We start from the raw sequence: 21,999 nt of genomic DNA on the forward strand, positions 1-21,999 counted from the left end.
GTACACTGGATAGTGGATACTGATTCAGTACACTGGATAGTGGATAATGATTCAGTACAATGGATAGTGGATACTGATTCAGTACACTGGATAGTGGATACTGATTCAGTACACTGGATAGTGGATACTGATTCAGTACACTGGATAGTGGTTACAAATTCAGTACACTGGATAGTGGATACTGATTCAGTACACTGGATAGTGGATACTGATTCAGTACACTGGATAGTGGATACTGATTCAGTACACTGGATAGTGGATACTGATTCAGTACACTGGATAGTGGTTACTAATTCAGTACACTGGATAGTGGATACTGATTCAGTACACTGGATAGTGGATAATGATTCAGTACAATGGATAGTGGATACTGATTCAGTCCACTGGATAGTGGATACTGATTCAGTACACTGGATAGTAGATACTGATTCAATACACTGGATAGTGGATACTGATTCAGTCCACTGGATAGTGGATACTGATTCAGTACACTGGATAGTGGATACTAATTCAGTACACTGGATAGTGGATACTGATTTAGTACACTGGATAGTGGATACTGATTCAGTACAGTGGATACTGATTCAGTACACTGGATAGTGGATACTGATTCAGTACACTGGATAGTGGATACTGATTCTGTACTGTGAATAGTGGATACTGATTCAGTACACCGGAGAGTGGATACTGATTCAGTACACCGGAGAGTGGATACTGATTCAATACACTGGATAGTGGATACTGATTCAGTACACTGGATAGTGGATACTGATTCAGTACACTGGATAGTGGATACTGATTCAGTACACTGGATAGTGGATACTGATTCTGTGCAGTGAATAGTGGATACTGATTCAGTACACCGGAGAGTGGATACTGATTCAGTACACCGGAGAGTGGATACTGATTCTGTACAGTGAATAGTGGATACTGATTCAGTACACTGGATAGTGGATACTGATTCAGTACACTGGATAGTGGATACTGATTCAGTACACTGGATACTGGATACTGATTCAATACACTGGATAGTAGATACTGATTCAGTACACTGGATAGTGGCTACTGATTGAGTACACTGGATAGTCGATACTGAATCAGTACTCTGGATAGTCGATACGGATTCAGTACAGTGGATAGTGGGTACTGATACAGTACACTGGATAGTGGATACTGATTGAGTACACTGGATAGTCGATACTGAATCAGTACACTGGATAGTCGATACTGAATCAGTACACTGGATAGTCGATACTGAATCAGTACACTGGATAGTCGATACTGAATCAGTACACTGGATAGTCGATACTGAATCAGTACACTGGATAGTCGATACTGATTCAGTACACTGGATAGTCGATACTGATTCAGTACACTGGATAGTGGATACTGATTCAATACACTGGATAGTGGATACTGATTCAGTACACTGGATAGTCGATACTGAATCAGTACACTGGATAGTCGATACTGATTCAGTACACTGGATAGTGGATACTGATTCACTACACTGGATAGTGGATACTGATTCAATACACTGGATAGTGGATACTGATTCAGTACGCTAGATAGTGGATACTGATTTAGTATCCTGGATAGTGGATACTGATTCAGTACACTGGATAGTGGATACTGATTCAATACACTGGATAGTGGATACTGATTCAGTCCACTGGATAGTGGATACTGATTCAATACACTGGATAATAGATACTGATTCAGTACACTGGATAGTGGCTACTGATTGAGTACACTGGATAGTCGATACTGAATCAGTACACTGGATAGTCGATACGGATTCAGTACAGTGGATAGTGGGTACTGATTCAGTACATTGGATAGTCGATACTGAATCAGTACACTGGATAGTGGATACTGATTGAGTACACTGGATAGTCGATACTGAATCAGTACACTGGATAGTCGATACTGAATCAGTACACTGGATAGTCGATACTGAATCAGTACACTGGATAGTCGATACTGAATCAGTACACTGGATAGTCGATACTGAATCAGTACACTGGATAGTGGATACTGATTCAGTACGCTAGATAGTGGATACTCATTTAGTATACTGGATAGTGGATACTGATTCAGTACACTTGATAGTGGATATTGATTCCGTACACTGGATAGTGGATACTGATTCAGTACACTGGATAGTGGATACTGAGTCAATACACTGGATAGTGGATACTGAGTCAATACACTGGATAGTGGATACTGATTCAGTACACTGGATAGTGGATACTGATTCAGTACACTGGATAGTGGATACTGAGTCAATACACTGGATAGTGGATACTGAGTCAATACACTGGATAGTGGATACTGATTCAGTACACTCGATAGTGCATACTGATTCAGTACACCGGAGAGTGGATACTGATTCAGTACACTGGATAGTGGGTACTGATTCAGTACATGGATAGTGGATACTGATTCAGTATTCTGGATAGTGGATACTGATTCAGTACACTGGATAGTGGATACTGATTCAGTACACTGGATAGTGGATACTGATTCAGTACACTGGATAGTGGTTACTAATTCAGTACACCGGATAGTGGATACTGATTCAGTCCACAGGATAGTGGATAATGATTCAGTACAATGGATAGTGGATACTGATTCAGTCCACTGGGTAGTGGATACTGATTCAGTACACTGGATAGTAGATACTGATTCAATACACTGGATAGTGGATACTGATTCAGTCCACTGGATAGTGGATACTGTTCAGTACACTGGATAGTGGATACTAATTCAGTACACTGGATAGTGGATACTGATTTAGTACACTGGATAGTGGATACTGATTCAGTACAGTGGACAGTGGATACTGATTCAGTACACTGGATAGTGGATACTGATTCAGTACACTGGATAATGGATACTGATTCTGTACAGTGAATAGTGGATACTGATTCAGTACACCGGAGAGTGGATACTGATTCAGTACACCGGAGAGTGGATACTGATTCAATACACTGGATAGTGGATACTGATTCATTACACTGGATAGTGGATACTGATTCAGTACACTGGATAGTGGATACTGATTCAGTACACTGGATAGTGGATACTGATTCTGTACAGTGAATAGTGGATACTGATTCAGTACACCGGAGAGTGAATACTGATTCAGTACACCGGAGAGTGGATACTGATTCTGTACAGTGAATAGTGGATACTGATTCAGTACACTGGATAGTGGATACTGATTCAGTACACTGGATAGTGGATACTGATCCAGTACACTGGATAGTGGATGCTGATTCAATACACTGGATAGTAGATACTGATTCAGTACACTGGATAGTGGCTACTGATTGAGTACACTGGATAGTCGATACTGAATCAGTACACTGGATAGTCGATACGGATTCAGTACAGTGGATAGTGGGTACTGATTCAGTACACTGGATAGTGGATACTGATTGAGTACACTGGATAGTCGATACTGAATCAGTACACTGGATAGTCGATACTGAATCAGTACACTGGATAGTCGATACTGAATCAGGACACTGGATAGTCGATACTGAATCAGTACACTGGATAGTGGATACTGATTCAGTACACTGGATAATGGATACTGATTCAATACACTGGATAGTGGATACTGATTCAGTACACTGGATAGTCGATACTGAATCAGTACACTGGATAGTCGATACTGATTCAGTACACTGGATAGTGGATACTGATTCAGTACACTGGATAGTGGATACTGATTCAATACACTGGATAGTGGATACTGATTCAGTACGCTAGATAGTGGATACTGATTTAGTATACTGGATAGTGGATACTGATTCAGTACACTGGATAGTGGATACTGATTCAGTACACTGGATAGTGGATACTGATTCAGTACACTGGATAGTGGATACTGATTCAATACACTGGATAGTAGATAATGATTCAGTACACTGGATAGTGGCTACTGATTGAGTACACTGGATAGTCGATACTGAATCAGTACACTGGATAGTCGATACAGATTCAGTACAGTGGATAGTGGGTACTGATTCAGTACATTGGATAGTCGATACTGAATCAGTACACTGGATAGTGGATACTGATTGAGTACACTGGATAGTCGATACTGAATCAGTACACTGGATAGTCGATACTGAATCAGTACACTGGATAGTCGATACTGAATCAGTACACTGGATAGTCGATACTGAATCAGTACACTGGATAGTGGATACTGAATCAGTACACTGGATAGTGGATACTGATTCAGTACGCTAGATAGTGGATACTGATTTAGTATACTGGATAGTGGATACTGATTCAGTACACTGGATAGTGGATATTGATTCAGTACACTGGATAGTGGATACTGATTCAGTACACTGGATAGTGGATACTGAGTCAATACACTGGATAGTGGATACTGAGTCAATACACTGGATAGTGGATACTGATTCAGTACACTGGATAGTGGATACTGATTCAGTACACTGGATAGTGGATACTGAGTCAATACACTGGATAGTGGATACTGAGTCAATACACTGGATAGTGGATACTGATTCAGTACACTCGATAGTGGATACTGATTCAGTACACCGGAGAGTGGATACTGATTCAGTACACTGGATAGTGGGTACTGATTCAGTACATGGATAGTGGATACTGATTCAGTATTCTGGATAGTGGATACTGATTCAGTACACTGGATAGTGGATACTGATTCAGTACACTGGATAGTGGATACTGATTCAGTACACTGGATAGTGGTTACTAATTCAGTACACTGGATAGTGGATACTGATTCAGTACACTGGATAGTGGATAATGATTCAGTACAATGGATAGTGGATACTGATTCAGTCCACTGGATAGTGGATACTGATTCAGTACACTGGATAGTAGATACTGATTCAATACACTGGATAGTGGATACTGATTCAGTCCACTGGATAGTGGATACTGATTTAGTACACTGGATAGTGGATACTAATTCAGTACACTGGATAGTGGATACTGATTTAGTACACTGGATAGTGGATACTGATTCAGTACAGTGGATAGTGGATACTGATTCAGTACACTGGATAGTGGATACTGATTCAGTACACTGGATAGTGGATACTGATTCTGTACAGTGAATAGTGGATACTGATTCAGTACACCGGAGAGTGGATACTGATTCAGTACACCGGAGAGTGGATACTGATTCAATACACTGGATAGTGGATACTGATTCAGTACACTGGATAGTGGATACTGATTCAGTACACTGGATAGTGGATACTGATTCAGTACACTGGATAGTGGATACTGATTCTGTACAGTGAATAGTGGATACTGATTCAGTACACCGGAGAGTGGATACTGATTCAGTACACCGGAGAGTGGATACTGATTCTGTACAGTGAATAGTGGATACTGAGTCAGTACACTGGATAGTGGATACTGATTCAGTACACTGGATAGTGGATACTGATTCAGTACACTGGATAGTGGATACTGATTCAATAAACTGGATAGTAGATACTGATTCAGTACACTGGATAGTGGCTACTGATTGAGTACACTGGATAGTCGATACTGAATCAGTACACTGGATAGTCGATACGGATTCAGTACAGTGGATAGTGGGTACTGACTCAGTACACTGGATAGTCGATACTGATTGAGTACACTGGATAGTCGATACTGAATCAGTACACTGGATAGTCGATACTGAATCAGTACACTGGATAGTCGATACTGAATCAGTACACTGGATAGTCGATACTGAATCAGTACACTGGATAGTCGATACTGAATCAGTTCACTGGATAGTCGATACTGATTCAGTACACTGGATAGTGGATACTGATTCAGTACACTGGATAGTGGATACTGAGTCAATACACTGGATAGTGGATACTGAGTCAATACACTGGATAGTGGATACTGATTCAGTACACTGGATAGTGGATACTGATTCAGTACACTGGATAGTGGATACTGAGTCAATACACTGGATAGTTGATACTGAGTCAATACACTGGATAGTGGATACTGATTCAGTACACTCGATAGTGCATACTGATTCAGTACACCGGAGAGTGGATACTGATTCAGTACACTGGATAGTGGGTACTGATTCAGTACATGGATAGTGGATACTGATTCAGTATTCTGGATAGTGGATACTGATTCAGTACACTGGATAGTGGATACTGATTCAGTACACTGGATAGTGGATACTGATTCAGTACACTGGATAGTGGTTACTAATTCAGTACACTGGATAGTGGATACTGATTCAGTACACTGGATAGTGGCTACTGATTGAGTACACTGGATAGTCGATACTGAATCAGTACACTGGATAGTGGATACTGATTCAGTACACTGGATAGTGGTTACTAATTCAGTACACTGGATAGTGGATACTGATTCAGTACACTGGATAGTGGATACTGATTGAGTACACTGGATAGTCGATACTGAATCAGTACACTGGATAGTCGATACTGAATCAGTACACTGGATAGTCGATACTGAATCAGTACACTGGATAGTCGATACTGAATCAGTACACTGGATAGTCGATACTGAATCAGTACACTGGATAGTGGATACTGATTCAGTACGCTAGATAGTGGATACTGATTTAGTATACTGGATAGTGGATACTGATTCAGTACACTGGATAGTGGATATTGATTCAGTACACTGGATAGTGGATACTGATTCAGTACACTGGATAGTGGATACTGAGTCAATACACTGGATAGTGGATACTGAGTCAATACACTGGATAGTGGATACTGATTCAGTACACTGGATAGTGGATACTGATTCAGTACACTGGATAGTGGATACTGAGTCAATACACTGGATAGTGGATACTGAGTCAATACACTGGATAGTGGATACTGATTCAGTACACTCGATAGTGGATACTGATTCAGTACACCGGAGAGTGGATACTGATTCAGTACACTGGATAGTGGGTACTGATTCAGTACATGGATAGTGGATACTGATTCAGTATTCTGGATAGTGGATACTGATTCAGTACACTGGATAGTGGATACTGATTCAGTACACTGGATAGTGGATACTGATTCAGTACACTGGATAGTGGTTACTAATTCAGTACACTGGATAGTGGATACTGATTCAGTACACTGGATAGTGGATAATGATTCAGTACAATGGATAGTGGATACTGATTCAGTCCACTGGATAGTGGATACTGATTCAGTACACTGGATAGTAGATACTGATTCAGTACACTGGATAGTGGATACTGATTCAGTACACTGGATAGTGGATACTGATTCAGTACACTGGATAGTGGATACTAATTCAGTACACTGGATAGTGGATACTGATTTAGTACACTGGATAGTGGATACTGATTCAGGTCAGTGGATAGTGGATACTGATTCAGTACACTGGATAGTGGATACTGATTCAGTACAGTGAATAGTGGATACTGATTCAGTACACCGGAGAGTGGATACTGATTCAGTACACCGGAGAGTGGATACTGATTCAATACACTGGATAGTGGATACTGATTCAGTACACTGGATAGTGGATACTGATTCAGTACACTGGATAGTGGATACTGATTCAGTACACTGGATAGTGGATACTGATTCTGTACAGTGAATAGTGGATACTGATTCAGTACACCGGAGAGTGGATACTGATTCAGTACACCGGAGAGTGGATACTGATTCTGTACAGTGAATAGTGGATACTGATTCAGTACACTGGATAGTGGATACTGATTCAGTACACTGGATAGTGGATACTGATTCAGTACACTGGATAGTGGATACTGATTCAATACACTGGATAGTAGATACTGATTCAGTACACTGGATAGTGGCTACTGATTGAGTACACTGCATAGTCGATACTGAATCAGTACACTGTATAGTCGATACGGATTCAGTACAGTGGATAGTGGGTACTGATTCAGTACACTGGATAGTCGATACTGATTGAGTACACTGGATAGTCGATACTGAATCAGTACACTGGATAGTCGATACTGAATCAGTACACTGGATAGTCGATACTGAATCAGTACACTGGATAGTCGATACTGAATCAGTACACTGGATAGTCGATACTGAATCAGTACACTGGATAGTCGATACTGATTCAGTACACTGGATAGTGGATACTGATTCAGTACACTGGATAGTGGATACTGAGTCAATACACTGGATAGTGGATACTGAGTCAATACACTGGATAGTGGATACTGATTCAGTACACTGAATAGTGGATACTGATTCAGTACACTGGATAGTGGACACTGAGTTAATACACTGGATAGTGGATACTGAGTCAATACACTGGATAGTGGATACTGATTCAGTACACTCGATAGTGCATACTGATTCAGTACACCGGAGAGTGGATACTGATTCAGTACACTGGATAGTGGGTACTGATTCAGTACATGGATAGTGGATACTGATTCAGTATTCTGGATAGTGGATACTGATTCAGTACAATGGATAGTGGATACTGATTCAGTACACTGGATAGTGGATACTGATTCAGTACACTGGATAGTGGTTACTAATTCAGTACACTGGATAGTGGATACTGATTCAGTCCACAGGATAGTGGATAATGATTCAGTACAATGGATAGTGGATACTGATTCAGTCCACTGGGTAGTGGATACTGATTCAGTACACTGGATAGTAGATACTGATTCAATACACTGGATAGTGGATACTGATTCAGTCCACTGGATAGTGGATACTGTTCAGTACACTGGATAGTGGATACTAATTCAGTACACTGGATAGTGGATACTGATTTAGTACACTGGATAGTGGATACTGATTCAGTACAGTGGATAGTGGATACTGATTCAGTACACTGGATAGTGGATACTGATTCAGTACACTGGATAGTGGATACTGATTCTGTACAGTGAATAGTGGATACTGATTCAGTACACCGGAGAGTGGATACTGATTCAGTACACCGGAGAGTGGATACTGATTCAATACACTGGATAGTGGATACTGATTCAGTACACTGGATAGTGGATACTGATTCAGTACACTGGATAGTGGATACTGATTCAGTACACTGGATAGTGGATACTGATTCTGTACAGTGAATAGTGGATACTGATTCAGTACACCGGAGAGTGGATACTGATTCAGTACACCGGAGAGTGGATACTGATTCTGTACAGTGAATAGTGGATACTGATTCAGTACACTGGATAGTGGATACTGATTCAGTACACTGGATAGTGGATACTGATTCAGTACACTGGATAGTGGATACTGATTCAATACACTGGATAGTAGATACTGATTCAGTACACTGGATAGTGGCTACTGATTGAGTACACTGGATAGTCGATACTGAATCAGTACACTGGATAGTCGATACGGATTCAGTACAGTGGATAGTGGGTACTGATTCAGTACACTGGATAGTGGATACTGATTGAGTACACTGGATAGTCGATACTGAATCAGTACACTGGATAGTCGATACTGAATCAGTACACTGGATAGTCGATACTGAATCAGGACACTGGATAGTCGATACTGAATCAGTACACTGGATAGTCGATACTGAATCAGTACACTGGATAGTCGATACTGATTCAGTACACTGGATAGTGGATACTGATTCAGTACACTGGATAGTGGATACTGATTCAATACACTGGATAGTGGATACTGATTCAGTACACTGGATAGTCGATACTGAATCAGTACACTGGATAGTCTATACTGATTCAGTACACTGGATAGTGGATACTGATTCAGTACACTGGATAGTGGATACTGATTCAATACACTGGATAGTGGATACTGATTCAGTACGCTAGATAGAGGATACTGATTTAGTATACTGGATAGTGGATACTGATTCAGTACACTGGATAGTGGATACTGATTCAGTACACTGGATAGTGGATACTGATTCAGTACACTGGATAGTGGATACTGATTCAATACACTGGATAGTAGATACTGATTCAGTAAACTGGATAGTGGCTACTGATTGAGTACACTGGATAGTCGATACTGAATCAGTACACTGGATAGTCGATACGGATTCAGTACACTGGATAGTGGGTACTGATTCAGTACATTGGATAGTCGATACTGAATCAGTACACTGGATAGTGGATACTGATTGAGTACACTGGATAGTCGATACTGAATCAGTACACTGGATAGTCGATACTGAATCAGTACACTGGATAGTCGATACTGAATCAGTACACTGGATAGTCGATACTGAATCAGTACACTGGATAGTCGATACTGAATCAGTACACTGGATAGTGGATACTGATTCAGTACGCTAGATAGTGGATACTGATTTAGTATACTGGATAGTGGATACTGATTCAGTACACTGGATAGTGGATATTGATTCAGTACACTGGATAGTGGATACTGATTCAGTACACTGGATAGTGGATACTGAGTCAATACACTGGATAGTGGATACTGAGTCAATACACTGGATAGTGGATACTGATTCAGTACACTGGATAGTGGATACTGATTCAGTACACTGGATAGTGGATACTGAGTCAATACACTGGATAGTGGATACTGAGTCAATACACTGGATAGTGGATACTGATTCAGTACACTCGATAGTGGATACTGATTCAGTACACCGGAGAGTGGATACTGATTCAGTACACTGGATAGTGGGTACTGATTCAGTACATGGATAGTGGATACTGATTCAGTATTCTGGATAGTGGATACTGATTCAGTACACTGGATAGTGGATACTGATTCAGTACACTGGATAGTGGATACTGATTCAGTACACTGGATAGTGGTTACTAATTCAGTACACTGGATAGTGGATACTGATTCAGTACACTGGATAGTGGATAATGATTCAGTACAATGGATAGTGGATACTGATTCAGTCCACTGGATAGTGGATACTGATTCAGTACACTGGATAGTAGATACTGATTCAACACACTGGATAGTGGATACTGATTCAGTCCACTGGATAGTGGATACTGATTTAGTACACTGGATAGTGGATACTAATTCAGTACACTGGATAGTGGATACTGATTTAGTACACTGGATAGTGGATACTGATTCAGTACAGTGGATAGTGGATACTGATTCAGTACACTGGATAGTGGATACTGATTCAGTACACTGGATAGTGGATACTGATTCTGTACAGTGAATAGTGGATACTGATTCAGTACACCGGAGAGTGGATACTGATTCAGTACACCGGAGAGTGGATACTGATTCAATACACTGGATAGTGGATACTGATTCAGTACACTGGATAGTTGATACTGATTCAGTACACTGGATAGTGGATACTGATTCAGTACACTGGATAGTGGATACTGATTCTGTACAGTGAATAGTGGATACTGATTCAGTACACCGGAGAGTGGATACTGATTCAGTACACCGGAGAGTGGATACTGATTCTGTACAGTGAATAGTGGATACTGATTCAGTACACTGGATAGTGGATACTGATTCAGTACACTGGATAGTGGATACTGATTCAGTACACTGGATAGTGGATACTGATTCAATACACTGGATAGTAGATACTGATTCAGTACACTGGATAGTGGCTACTGATTGAGTACACTGGATAGTCGATACTGAATCAGTACACTGGATAGTCGATACGGATTCAGTAACGTGGATAGTGGGTACTGATTCAGTACACTGGATAGTCGATACTGATTGAGTACACTGGATAGTCGATACTGAATCAGTACACTGGATAGTCGATACTGAATCAGTACACTGGATAGTCGATACTGAATCAGTACACTGGATAGTCGATACTGAATCAGTACACTGGATAGTCGATACTGAATCAGTACACTGGATAGTCGATACTGATTCAGTACACTGGATAGTGGATACTGATTCAGTACACTGGATAGTGGATACTGATTCAATCCACTGGATAGTGGATACTGATTCAGTACACTGGATAGTCGATACTGAATCAGTACACTGGATAGTCGATACTGATTCAGTACACTGGATAGTGGATACTGATTCAGTACACTGGATAGTGGATACTGATTCAATACACTGGATAGTGGATACTGATTCAGTACGGTAGTTAGTGGATACTGATTTAGTATACTGGATAGTGGATACTGATTCAGTACACTGGATAGTGGATACTGATTCAGTACACTGGATAGTGGATACTGATTCAGTACACTGGATAGTGGATACTGATTCAATACACTGGATAGTAGATACTGATTCAGTACGCTGGATAGTGGCTACTGATTGAGTACACTGGATAGTCGATACTGAATCAGTACACTGGATAGTGGATACTGATTCAGTACATTGGATAGTCGATACTGAATCAGTACACTGGATAGTGGATACTGATTGAGTACACTGGATAGTCGATACTGATTCTGTACAGTGAATAGTGGATACTGATTCAGTACACCGGAGAGTGGATACTGATTCAGTACACCGGAGAGTGGATACTGATTCTGTACAGTGAATAGTGGATACTGATTCAGTACACTGGATAGTGGATACTGATTCAGTACACTGGATAGTGGATACTGATTCAGTACACTGGATAGTGGATACTGATTCAATACACTGGATAGTAGATACTGATTCAGTACACTGGATAGTGGCTACTGATTGAGTACACTGGATAGTCGATACTGAATCAGTACACTGGATAGTCGATACGGATTCAGTACAGTGGATAGTGGGTACTGATTCAGTACACTGGATAGTCGATACTGATTGAGTACACTGGATAGTCGATACTGAATCAGTACACTGGATAGTCGATACTGAATCAGTACACTGGATAGTCGATACTGAATCAGTACACTGGATAGTCGTTACTGAATCAGTACACTGGATAGTCGATACTGAATCAGTACACTGGATAGTCGATACTGATTCAGTACACTGGATAGTGGATACTGATTCAGTACACTGGATAGTGGATACTGAGTCAATACACTGGATAGTGGATACTGAGTCAATACACTGGATAGTGGATACTGATTCAGTACACTGGATAGTGGATACTGATTCAGTACACTGGATAGTGGATACTGAGTCAATACACTGGATAGTGGATACTGAGTCAATACACTGGATAGTGGATACTGATTCAGTACACTCGATAGTGCATACTGATTCAGTACACCGAAGAGTGGATACTGATTCAGTACACTGGATAGTGGGTACTGATTCAGTACATGGATAGTGGATACTGATTCAGTATTCTGGATAGTGGATACTGATTCAGTACACTGGATAGTGGATACTGATTCAGTACACTGGATAGTGGATACTGATTCAGTACACTGGATAGTGGTTACTAATTCAGTACACTGGATAGTGGATACTGATTCAGTCCACAGGATAGTGGATAATGATTCAGTACAATGGATAGTGGATACTGATTCAGTCCACTGGGTAGTGGATGCTGATTCAGTACACTGGATAGTAGATACTGATTCAATACACTGGATAGTGGATACTGATTCAGTCCACTGGATAGTGGATACTGTTCAGTACACTGGATAGTGGATACTAATTCAGTACACTGGATAGTGGATACTGATTTAGTACACTGGATAGTGGACACTGATTCAGTACAGTGGATAGTGGATACTGATTCAGTACACTGGATAGTGGATACTGATTCAGTACACTGGATAGTGGACACTGATTCTGTACAGTGAATAGTGGATACTGATTCAGTACACCGGAGAGTGGATACTGATTCAGTACACCGGAGAGTGGATACTGATTCAATACACTGGATAGTGGATACTGATTCAGTACACTGGATAGTGGATACTGATTCAGTACACTGGATAGTGGATACTGATTCAGTACACTGGATAGTGGATACTGATTCTGTACAGTGAATAGTGGATACTGATTCAGTACACCGGAGAGTGGATACTGATTCAGTACACCGGAGAGTGGATACTGATTCTGTACAGTGAATAGTGGATACTGATTCAGTACACTGGATAGTGGATACTGATTCAGTACACTGGATAGTGGATACTGATTCAGTACACTGGATAGTGGATACTGATTCAATACACTGGATAGTAGATACTGATTCAGTACACTGGATAGTGGCTACTGATTGAGTACACTGGATAGTCGATACTGAATCAGTACACTGGATAGTCGATACGGATTCAGTACAGTGGATAGTGGGTACTGATTCAGTACACTGGATAGTGGATACTGATTGAGTACACTGGATAGTCGATACTGAATCAGTACACTGGATAGTCGATACTGAATCAGTACACTGGATAGTCGATACTGAATCAGGACACTGGATAGTCGATACTGAATCAGTACACTGGATAGTCGATACTGAATCAGTACACTGGATAGTCGATACTGATTCAGTACACTGGATAGTGGATACTGATTCAGTACACTGGATAGTGGATACTGATTCAATACACTGGATAGTGGATACTGATTCAGTACACTGGATAGTCGATACTGAATCAGTACACTGGATAGTCGATACTGATTCAGTACACTGGATAGTGGATACTGATTCAGTACACTGGATAGTGGATACTGATTCAATACACTGGATAGTGGATACTGATTCAGTACGCTAGATAGTGGATACTGATTTAGTATACTGGATAGTGGATACTGATTCAGTACACTGGATAGTGGATACTGATTCAGTACACTGGATAGTGGATACTGATTCAGTACACTGGATAGTGGATACTGATTCAATACACTGGATAGTAGATACTGATTCAGTACACTGGATAGTGGCTACTGATTGAGTACACTGGATAGTCGATACTGAATCAGTACACTGGATAGTCGATACGGATTCAGTACAGTGGATAGTGGGTACTGATTCAGTACATTGGATAGTCGATACTGAATCAGTACACTGGATAATGGATACTGATTGAGTACACTGGATAGTCGATACTGAATCAGTACACTGGATAGTCGATACTGAATCAGTACACTGGATAGTCGATACTGAATCAGTACACTGGATAGTCGATACTGAATCAGTACACTGGATAGTCGATACTGAATCAGTACACTGGATAGTGGATACTGATTCAGTACGCTAGATAGTGGATACTGATTTAGTATACTGGATAGTGGATACTGATTCAGTACACTGGATAGTGGATATTGATTCAGTACACTGGATAGTGGATACTGATTCAGTACACTGGATAGTGGATACTGAGTCAATACACTGGATAGTGGATACTGAGTCAATACACTGGATAGTGGATACTGATTCAGTACACTGGATAGTGGATACTGATTCAGTACACTGGATAGTGGATACTGAGTCAATACACTGGATAGTGGATACTGAGTCAATACACTGGATAGTGGATACTGATTCAGTACACTCGATAGTGGATACTGATTCAGTACACCGGAGAGTGGATACTGATTCAGTACACTGGATAGTGGGTACTGATTCAGTACATGGATAGTGGATACTGATTCAGTATTCTGGATAGTGGATACTGATTCAGTACACTGGATAGTGGATACTGATTCAGTACACTGGATAGTGGATACTGATTCAGTACACTGGATAGTGGTTACTAATTCAGTACACTGGATAGTGGATACTGATTCAGTACACTGGATAGTGGATAATGATTCAGTACAATGGATAGTGGATACTGATTCAGTCCACTGGATAGTGGATACTGATTCAGTACACTGGATAGTAGATACTGATTCAATACACTGGATAGTGGATACTGATTCAGTCCACTGGATAGTGGATACTGATTTAGTACACTGGATAGTGGATACTAATTCAGTACACTGGATAGTGGATACTGATTTAGTACACTGGATAGTGGATACTGATTCAGTACAGTGGATAGTGGATACTGATTCAGTACACTGGATAGTGGATACTGATTCAGTACACTGGATAGTGGATACTGATTCTGTACAGTGAATAGTGGATACTGATTCAGTACACCGGAGAGTGGATACTGATTCAGTACACCGGAGAGTGGATACTGATTCAATACACTGGATAGTGGATACTGATTCAGTACACTGGATAGTGGATACTGATTCAGTACACTGGATAGTGGATACTGATTCAGTACACTGGATAGTGGATACTGATTCTGTACAGTGAATAGTGGATACTGATTCAGTACACCGGAGAGTGGATACTGATTCAGTACACCGGAGAGTGGATACTGATTCTGTACAGTGAATAGTGGATACTGATTCAGTACACTGGATAGTGGATACTGATTCAGTACACTGGATAGTGGATACTGATTCAGTACACTGGATAGTGGATACTGATTCAATACACTGGATAGTAGATACTGATTCAGTACACTGGATAGTGGCTACTGATTGAGTACACTGGATAGTCGATACTGAATCAGTACACTGGATAGTCGATACGGATTCAGTACAGTGGATAGTGGGTACTGATTCAGTACACTGGATAGTCGATACTGATTGAGTACACTGGATAGTCGATACTGAATCAGTACACTGGATAGTCGATACTGAATCAGTACACTGGATAGTCGATACTGAATCAGTACACTGGATAGTCGATACTGAATCAGTACACTGGATAGTCGATACTGAATCAGTACACTGGATAGTCGATACTGATTCAGTACACTGGATAGTGGATACTGATTCAGTACACTGGATAGTGTATACTGATTCAATCCACTGGATAGTGGATACTGATTCAGTACACTGGATAGTCGATACTGAATCAGTACACTGGATAGTCGATACTGATTCAGTACACTGGATAGTGGATACTGATTCAGTACACTGGATAGTGGATACTGATTCAATACACTGGATAGTGGATACTGATTCAGTACGGTAGATAGTGGATACTGATTTAGTATACTGGATAGTGGATACTGATTCAGTACACTGGATAGTGGATACTGATTCAGTACACTGGATAGTGGATACTGATTCAGTACACTGGATAGTGGATACTGATTCAATACACTGGATAGTAGATACTGATTCAGTACGCTGGATAGTGGCTACTGATTGAGTACACTGGATAGTCGATACTGAATCAGTACACTTGATAGTCGATACGGATTCAGTACAGTGGATAGTGGGTACTGATTCAGTACATTGGATAGTCGATACTGAATCAGTACACTGGATAGTGGTTACTGATTGAGTACACTGGATAGTCGATACTGAATCAGTACACTGGATAGTCGATACTGAATCAGTACACTGGATAGTCGATACTGAATCAGTACACTGGATAGTCGATACTGAATCAGTACACTGGATAGTCGATACTGAATCAGTACACTGGATAGTGGATACTGATTCAGTACACTGGATAGTGGATACTGATTCTGTACACTGGATAGTGGATACTGATTCAGTGCAGTGGAGAGTGGATACTGATTCAGTACGCTAGATAGTGGATACTGATTTAGTATACTGGATAGTGGATACTGATTCAGTACACTGGATAGTGGATATTGATTCAGTACACTGGATAGTGGATACTGATTCAGTACACTGGATAGTGGATACTGAGTCAATACACTGGATAGTGGATACTGAGTCAAAACACTGGATAGTGGATACTGATTCAGTACACTGGATAGTGGATACTGATTCAGTACACTGGATAGTGGATACTGAGTCAATACACTGGATAGTGGATACTGAGTCAATACACTGGATAGTGGATACTGATTCAGTACACTGGATAGTGGATACTGATTCAGTACACTCGATAGTGGATACTGATTCAGTACACCGGAGAGTGGATACTGATTCAGTACACTGGATATTGGGTACTGATTCAGTACATGGATAGTCGATACTGATTCAGTATTCTGGATAGTGGATACTGATTCAGTACATGGATAGTGGATACTGATTCAGTACACTGGCATGCTTTACCTATTTCAACTCACATTGGGGAACAGTAATTACCTGAATATTCCATCTATTGCTTTTAATAAATAGAAAATGCGGAAAGGGAGAGTTGACAGGCAATTCAAGTAGGGATGGCATCTTTTTTATCACCTGACACCCAGACGTTCACTAGCAGATGTCAATGTACAGCCGTCAGGAGTGGGAACATTGAAATATAGATCAGCTTCCTACCTTAGGAGCACTAAAACCAATTGTATCCACTATCTGTGACCCAATTGAGATTGGCCAACACAGCACTGGTGATTGGACTGGGGCGGGGGTCATCTGGACTCAATGCAGTAATGAGGGAGTGCATTATCCCACTGCCATGGGGAAGCCATTTCACTGATTATAACAAAAGATCTATGATTGACACTTCAGCTTGTTCAAATAGAAGGATAAACAAGTGCTGCTTGGGTGTAATATTTCCACATACAAAATGTTTCATGATGGTTTCCTTCCTCGTTACAGTGTGTGTATATATGTGTGACTGTGTGTGTGTAACAGTGTATGCGTGTATGTGCATGAAAGTGTGTGTATATGTGTGACTGTGTGCGTGCAACTGTGCGTGTATACAAGATAGTGCATGTATGTATATGCATGATATTGTGTATACTAGTGACTGTGAGCGCGACTGTGTGTGTATCTGTGACAGTATATGCACGTATATGCATGACTGTGTGTGTATTTATGTGACTGTGTGACTGTGGAAATGCATGTGTGACAGTGTGTGCATGTATACGAATGACAATGCACGTATATGTGTGACTGCGTGTATGACTGTATATATGCCACAGTATGCAAGTATATGTGTGACTGTGTGTGTATGTGTGTGTGTATATGTGCACGTTTGACAGTGTATGCATGTATGCGCATGACAGTGTGTGTATATGTGTGAATGAGTGTGTATGTGTATATGCATATGACAGTGTATACATGTATATCTATAACAGTGTGGTATATGTGTGGCCATGCGTGTGTGTGACTGTGTGTGTGTATGTGTGACAGTGCATGCATGTATATGCATGACAGTGTGTGTATATGTGTCTCTGTGTGTGTGACTATGCGTGTGTGTGCTTGTGTGCATGTGTGACAGTGTACACATGTATATGCCTGGCAGTGTATGTAGATGTGTGACTGTGTGTGTGTATACACGTAACAGTGCATCAGCATAATGGTGTGTTTATATGTGTGACTGTGTGTGTGTGACTATGTGCATATGTGACAACGTATGCATGTGTATTCATGACCGTGTGATTTGTGTTTGTGACTGTTTGTGCATTTATGTATGGCACAGTATGCATGTATATGTGTGATCTTGTTTGTGTGACAGTGTTTGTATATCTGTGACAATGTATGTATATGTGTGACTGTGTATGTGAATCTGTGTGTGTATGTGTGATAGTGTATACATGTATATGCGTGGCAGTGTGTGTATGTGTATGTATGTATATCTGTGATAGTGTGTATATGTGTGACTACATGCATTTAACTGTGTGTGTAGGCAAGAGGGTAGCCAGGGAAAGGGTTGGCCCACTGAAGGATAGGCAAGGGAATCTATGTGTGGAGCCAGAGGAAATGGGCGCGGTACTAAATGAATACTTTGCATCAGTATTCACCAAAGAGAAGAAATTGGTAGATGTTGAGTCTGGAGAAGGGTGTGTAGATAGCCTGGGTCACATTGAGATCCAAAAAGACGAGGTGGTGGGTGTCTTAAAAAATATCAAGGTAGATAAGTCCCCAGGGCCTGATGGGATCTACCCCAGAATACTGAAGGAGGCTGGAGAGGAAATTGCTGAGGCCTTGACAGAAATCTATGGATCCTCGCTGTCTACAGGGGATGTCCCGGAGGACTGGAGAATAGCCAATGTTGTTTCTCTGTATAAGAAGGGTAGCAAGGATAATCCCGGGAACTACAGGCCGGTGAGCCTTACTTCAGTGGTAGGGAAATTACTGGAGAGAATTCTTCGAGACAGGATCTACTCCCATTTGGAAGCAAATGGACGTATTAGTGAGAGGCAGCACGGTTTTGTGAAAGGGAGGTCGTGTCTCACTAACTTGATAGAGTTTTTCGAGGAGGTCACTAAGATGATTGATGCAGGTAGGGCAGTGGATGTTGTCTATATGGACTTCAGTAAGGCCTTTGACAAGGTCCCTCATGGTAGACTAGTACAAAAGGTGAAGTCACATGGGATCAGGGGTGAGCTGGCAAGGTGGATACAGAACTGGCTAGGCCATAGAAGGCAGAGAGTAGCAATGGAAGGATGCTTTTCTAATTGGAGGGCTGTGAACAGTGGTGTTCCGCAGGGATCAGTGCTGGGACCTTTGCTGTTCGTAGTATATATAAATGATTTGGAGGAAAATGTAACTGGTCTGATTAGTAAGTTTGCAGATGACACAAAGGTTGGTGGAATTGCGGATAGCGATGAGGACTGTCGGAGGATACAGCAGGATTTAGATTGTCTGGAGACTTGGGCGGAGAGATGGCAGATGGAGTTTAATCCGGACAAATGTGAGGTAATGCATTTTGGAAGGTCTAATGCAGGTAGGGAATATACAGTGAATGGTAGAACCCTCAAGAGTATTGAAAGTCAAAGAGATCTAGGAGTACAGGTCCACAGTCATTGAAAGAGGCAACACAGGTGGAGAAGGTAGTCAAGAAGGCATACGGCATGCTTGCCTTCATTGGCCGGGGCATTGAGTATAAGAATTGGCAAGTCATGTTGCAGCTGTATAGAACCTTAGTTAGGCCACACTTGGAGTATAGTGTTCAATTCTGGTCGCCACACTACCAGAAGGATGTGGAGGCTTCAGAGAGGGTGCAGAAGAGATTTACCAGAATGTTGCCTGGTATGGAGGGCATTAGCTATGAGGAGCGGTTGAATAATCTCATTTTTTTCTCACTGGAACGAAGGAGGTTGAGGGGAGACCTGATAGAGGTATACAGAATTATGAGGGGCAGAGACAGAGTGGATAGTCAGAGGCTTTTCCCCAGGGTAGAGGGGTCAATTACTAGGGGGCATAGGTTTAAGGTGAGAGGGGCAAGGTTTAGAGTAGATGTACGAGGCAAGTTTTTTACGCAGAGGGTAGTGGGTGCCTGGAACTCGCTACCGGAGGAAGTGGTGGAAGCAGGGACGATAGGGACATTTAAGGGGCATCTTGACAAATACATGAATAGGATGGGAATAGAAGGATACGGACCTAGGAAGTGTAGAAGATTGTAGTTTAGTCGGGCAGCATGGTCGGCGCGGGCTTGGAGGGCCGAAGGGCCTGTTCCTGTGCTGCACATTTCTTTGTTCTTTGTTCTTTGTTCACCAGTCCACTGTGTCCTCACTTCGCCAGTCCACTGTGTCCTCCCTTCCCCAGTCAACTGTGTCCTCCCTTCCCCACTCCGCTGTGTCCTCCCTTCGCCCTCCGCTGTGTCCTCCCTTCGGCAGTCCGCTGTGTCCTCTCTTCGCCAGTCCGCTTGGTCCTCCCTTCGCCAGTCCGCTGTGTCCTTCCTTCTGAAGTCCGCTGTGCCCTCCCTTCCCCAGTCCGCTCTGCCCTCCCTTCGCCAGTCCGCTGTGTCCTCCCTTCGCCAGTCCGCTGTGTCCTCCGATCGCCAGTCTGCTCTCTCCTCCCTTCGCCAGTCCGCTCCGCCCTCCCTTCATCAGTCCGCTCTGTCCTCCCTTCACCAGTCCAATGTGTCCTCCCTTCGCCAGTCTGCTGTGTCCTCCCTTCACCAGTCCACTGTGTCCTCCAATCGCCAGTCTGCTCTGTCCTCCCATCGCCAGTCTGCTCTCTCCGCCCTTCGCCAGTCCGCTCCGCCCTCCCTTCATCAGTCTGCTCTGTCCTCCCTTCACCAGTCCGATGTGTCCTCCCTTCGCCAGTCCACTGTGTCCACCCATCGCCAGTCTGCTCTGTCCTCCCGTCGCCAGTCCGGTCTGCCCTCCCTTCATCAGTCCGCTCTGTCCTCCCTTCACCAGTCCGCTCTGTCCTCCCTTCGCCAGTCCGCTCTGTCGTC

Source organism: Scyliorhinus torazame, chromosome 16 (genome assembly GCF_047496885.1).
Source record: "Scyliorhinus torazame isolate Kashiwa2021f chromosome 16, sScyTor2.1, whole genome shotgun sequence".
Taxonomy (NCBI): domain Eukaryota; kingdom Metazoa; phylum Chordata; class Chondrichthyes; order Carcharhiniformes; family Scyliorhinidae; genus Scyliorhinus; species Scyliorhinus torazame.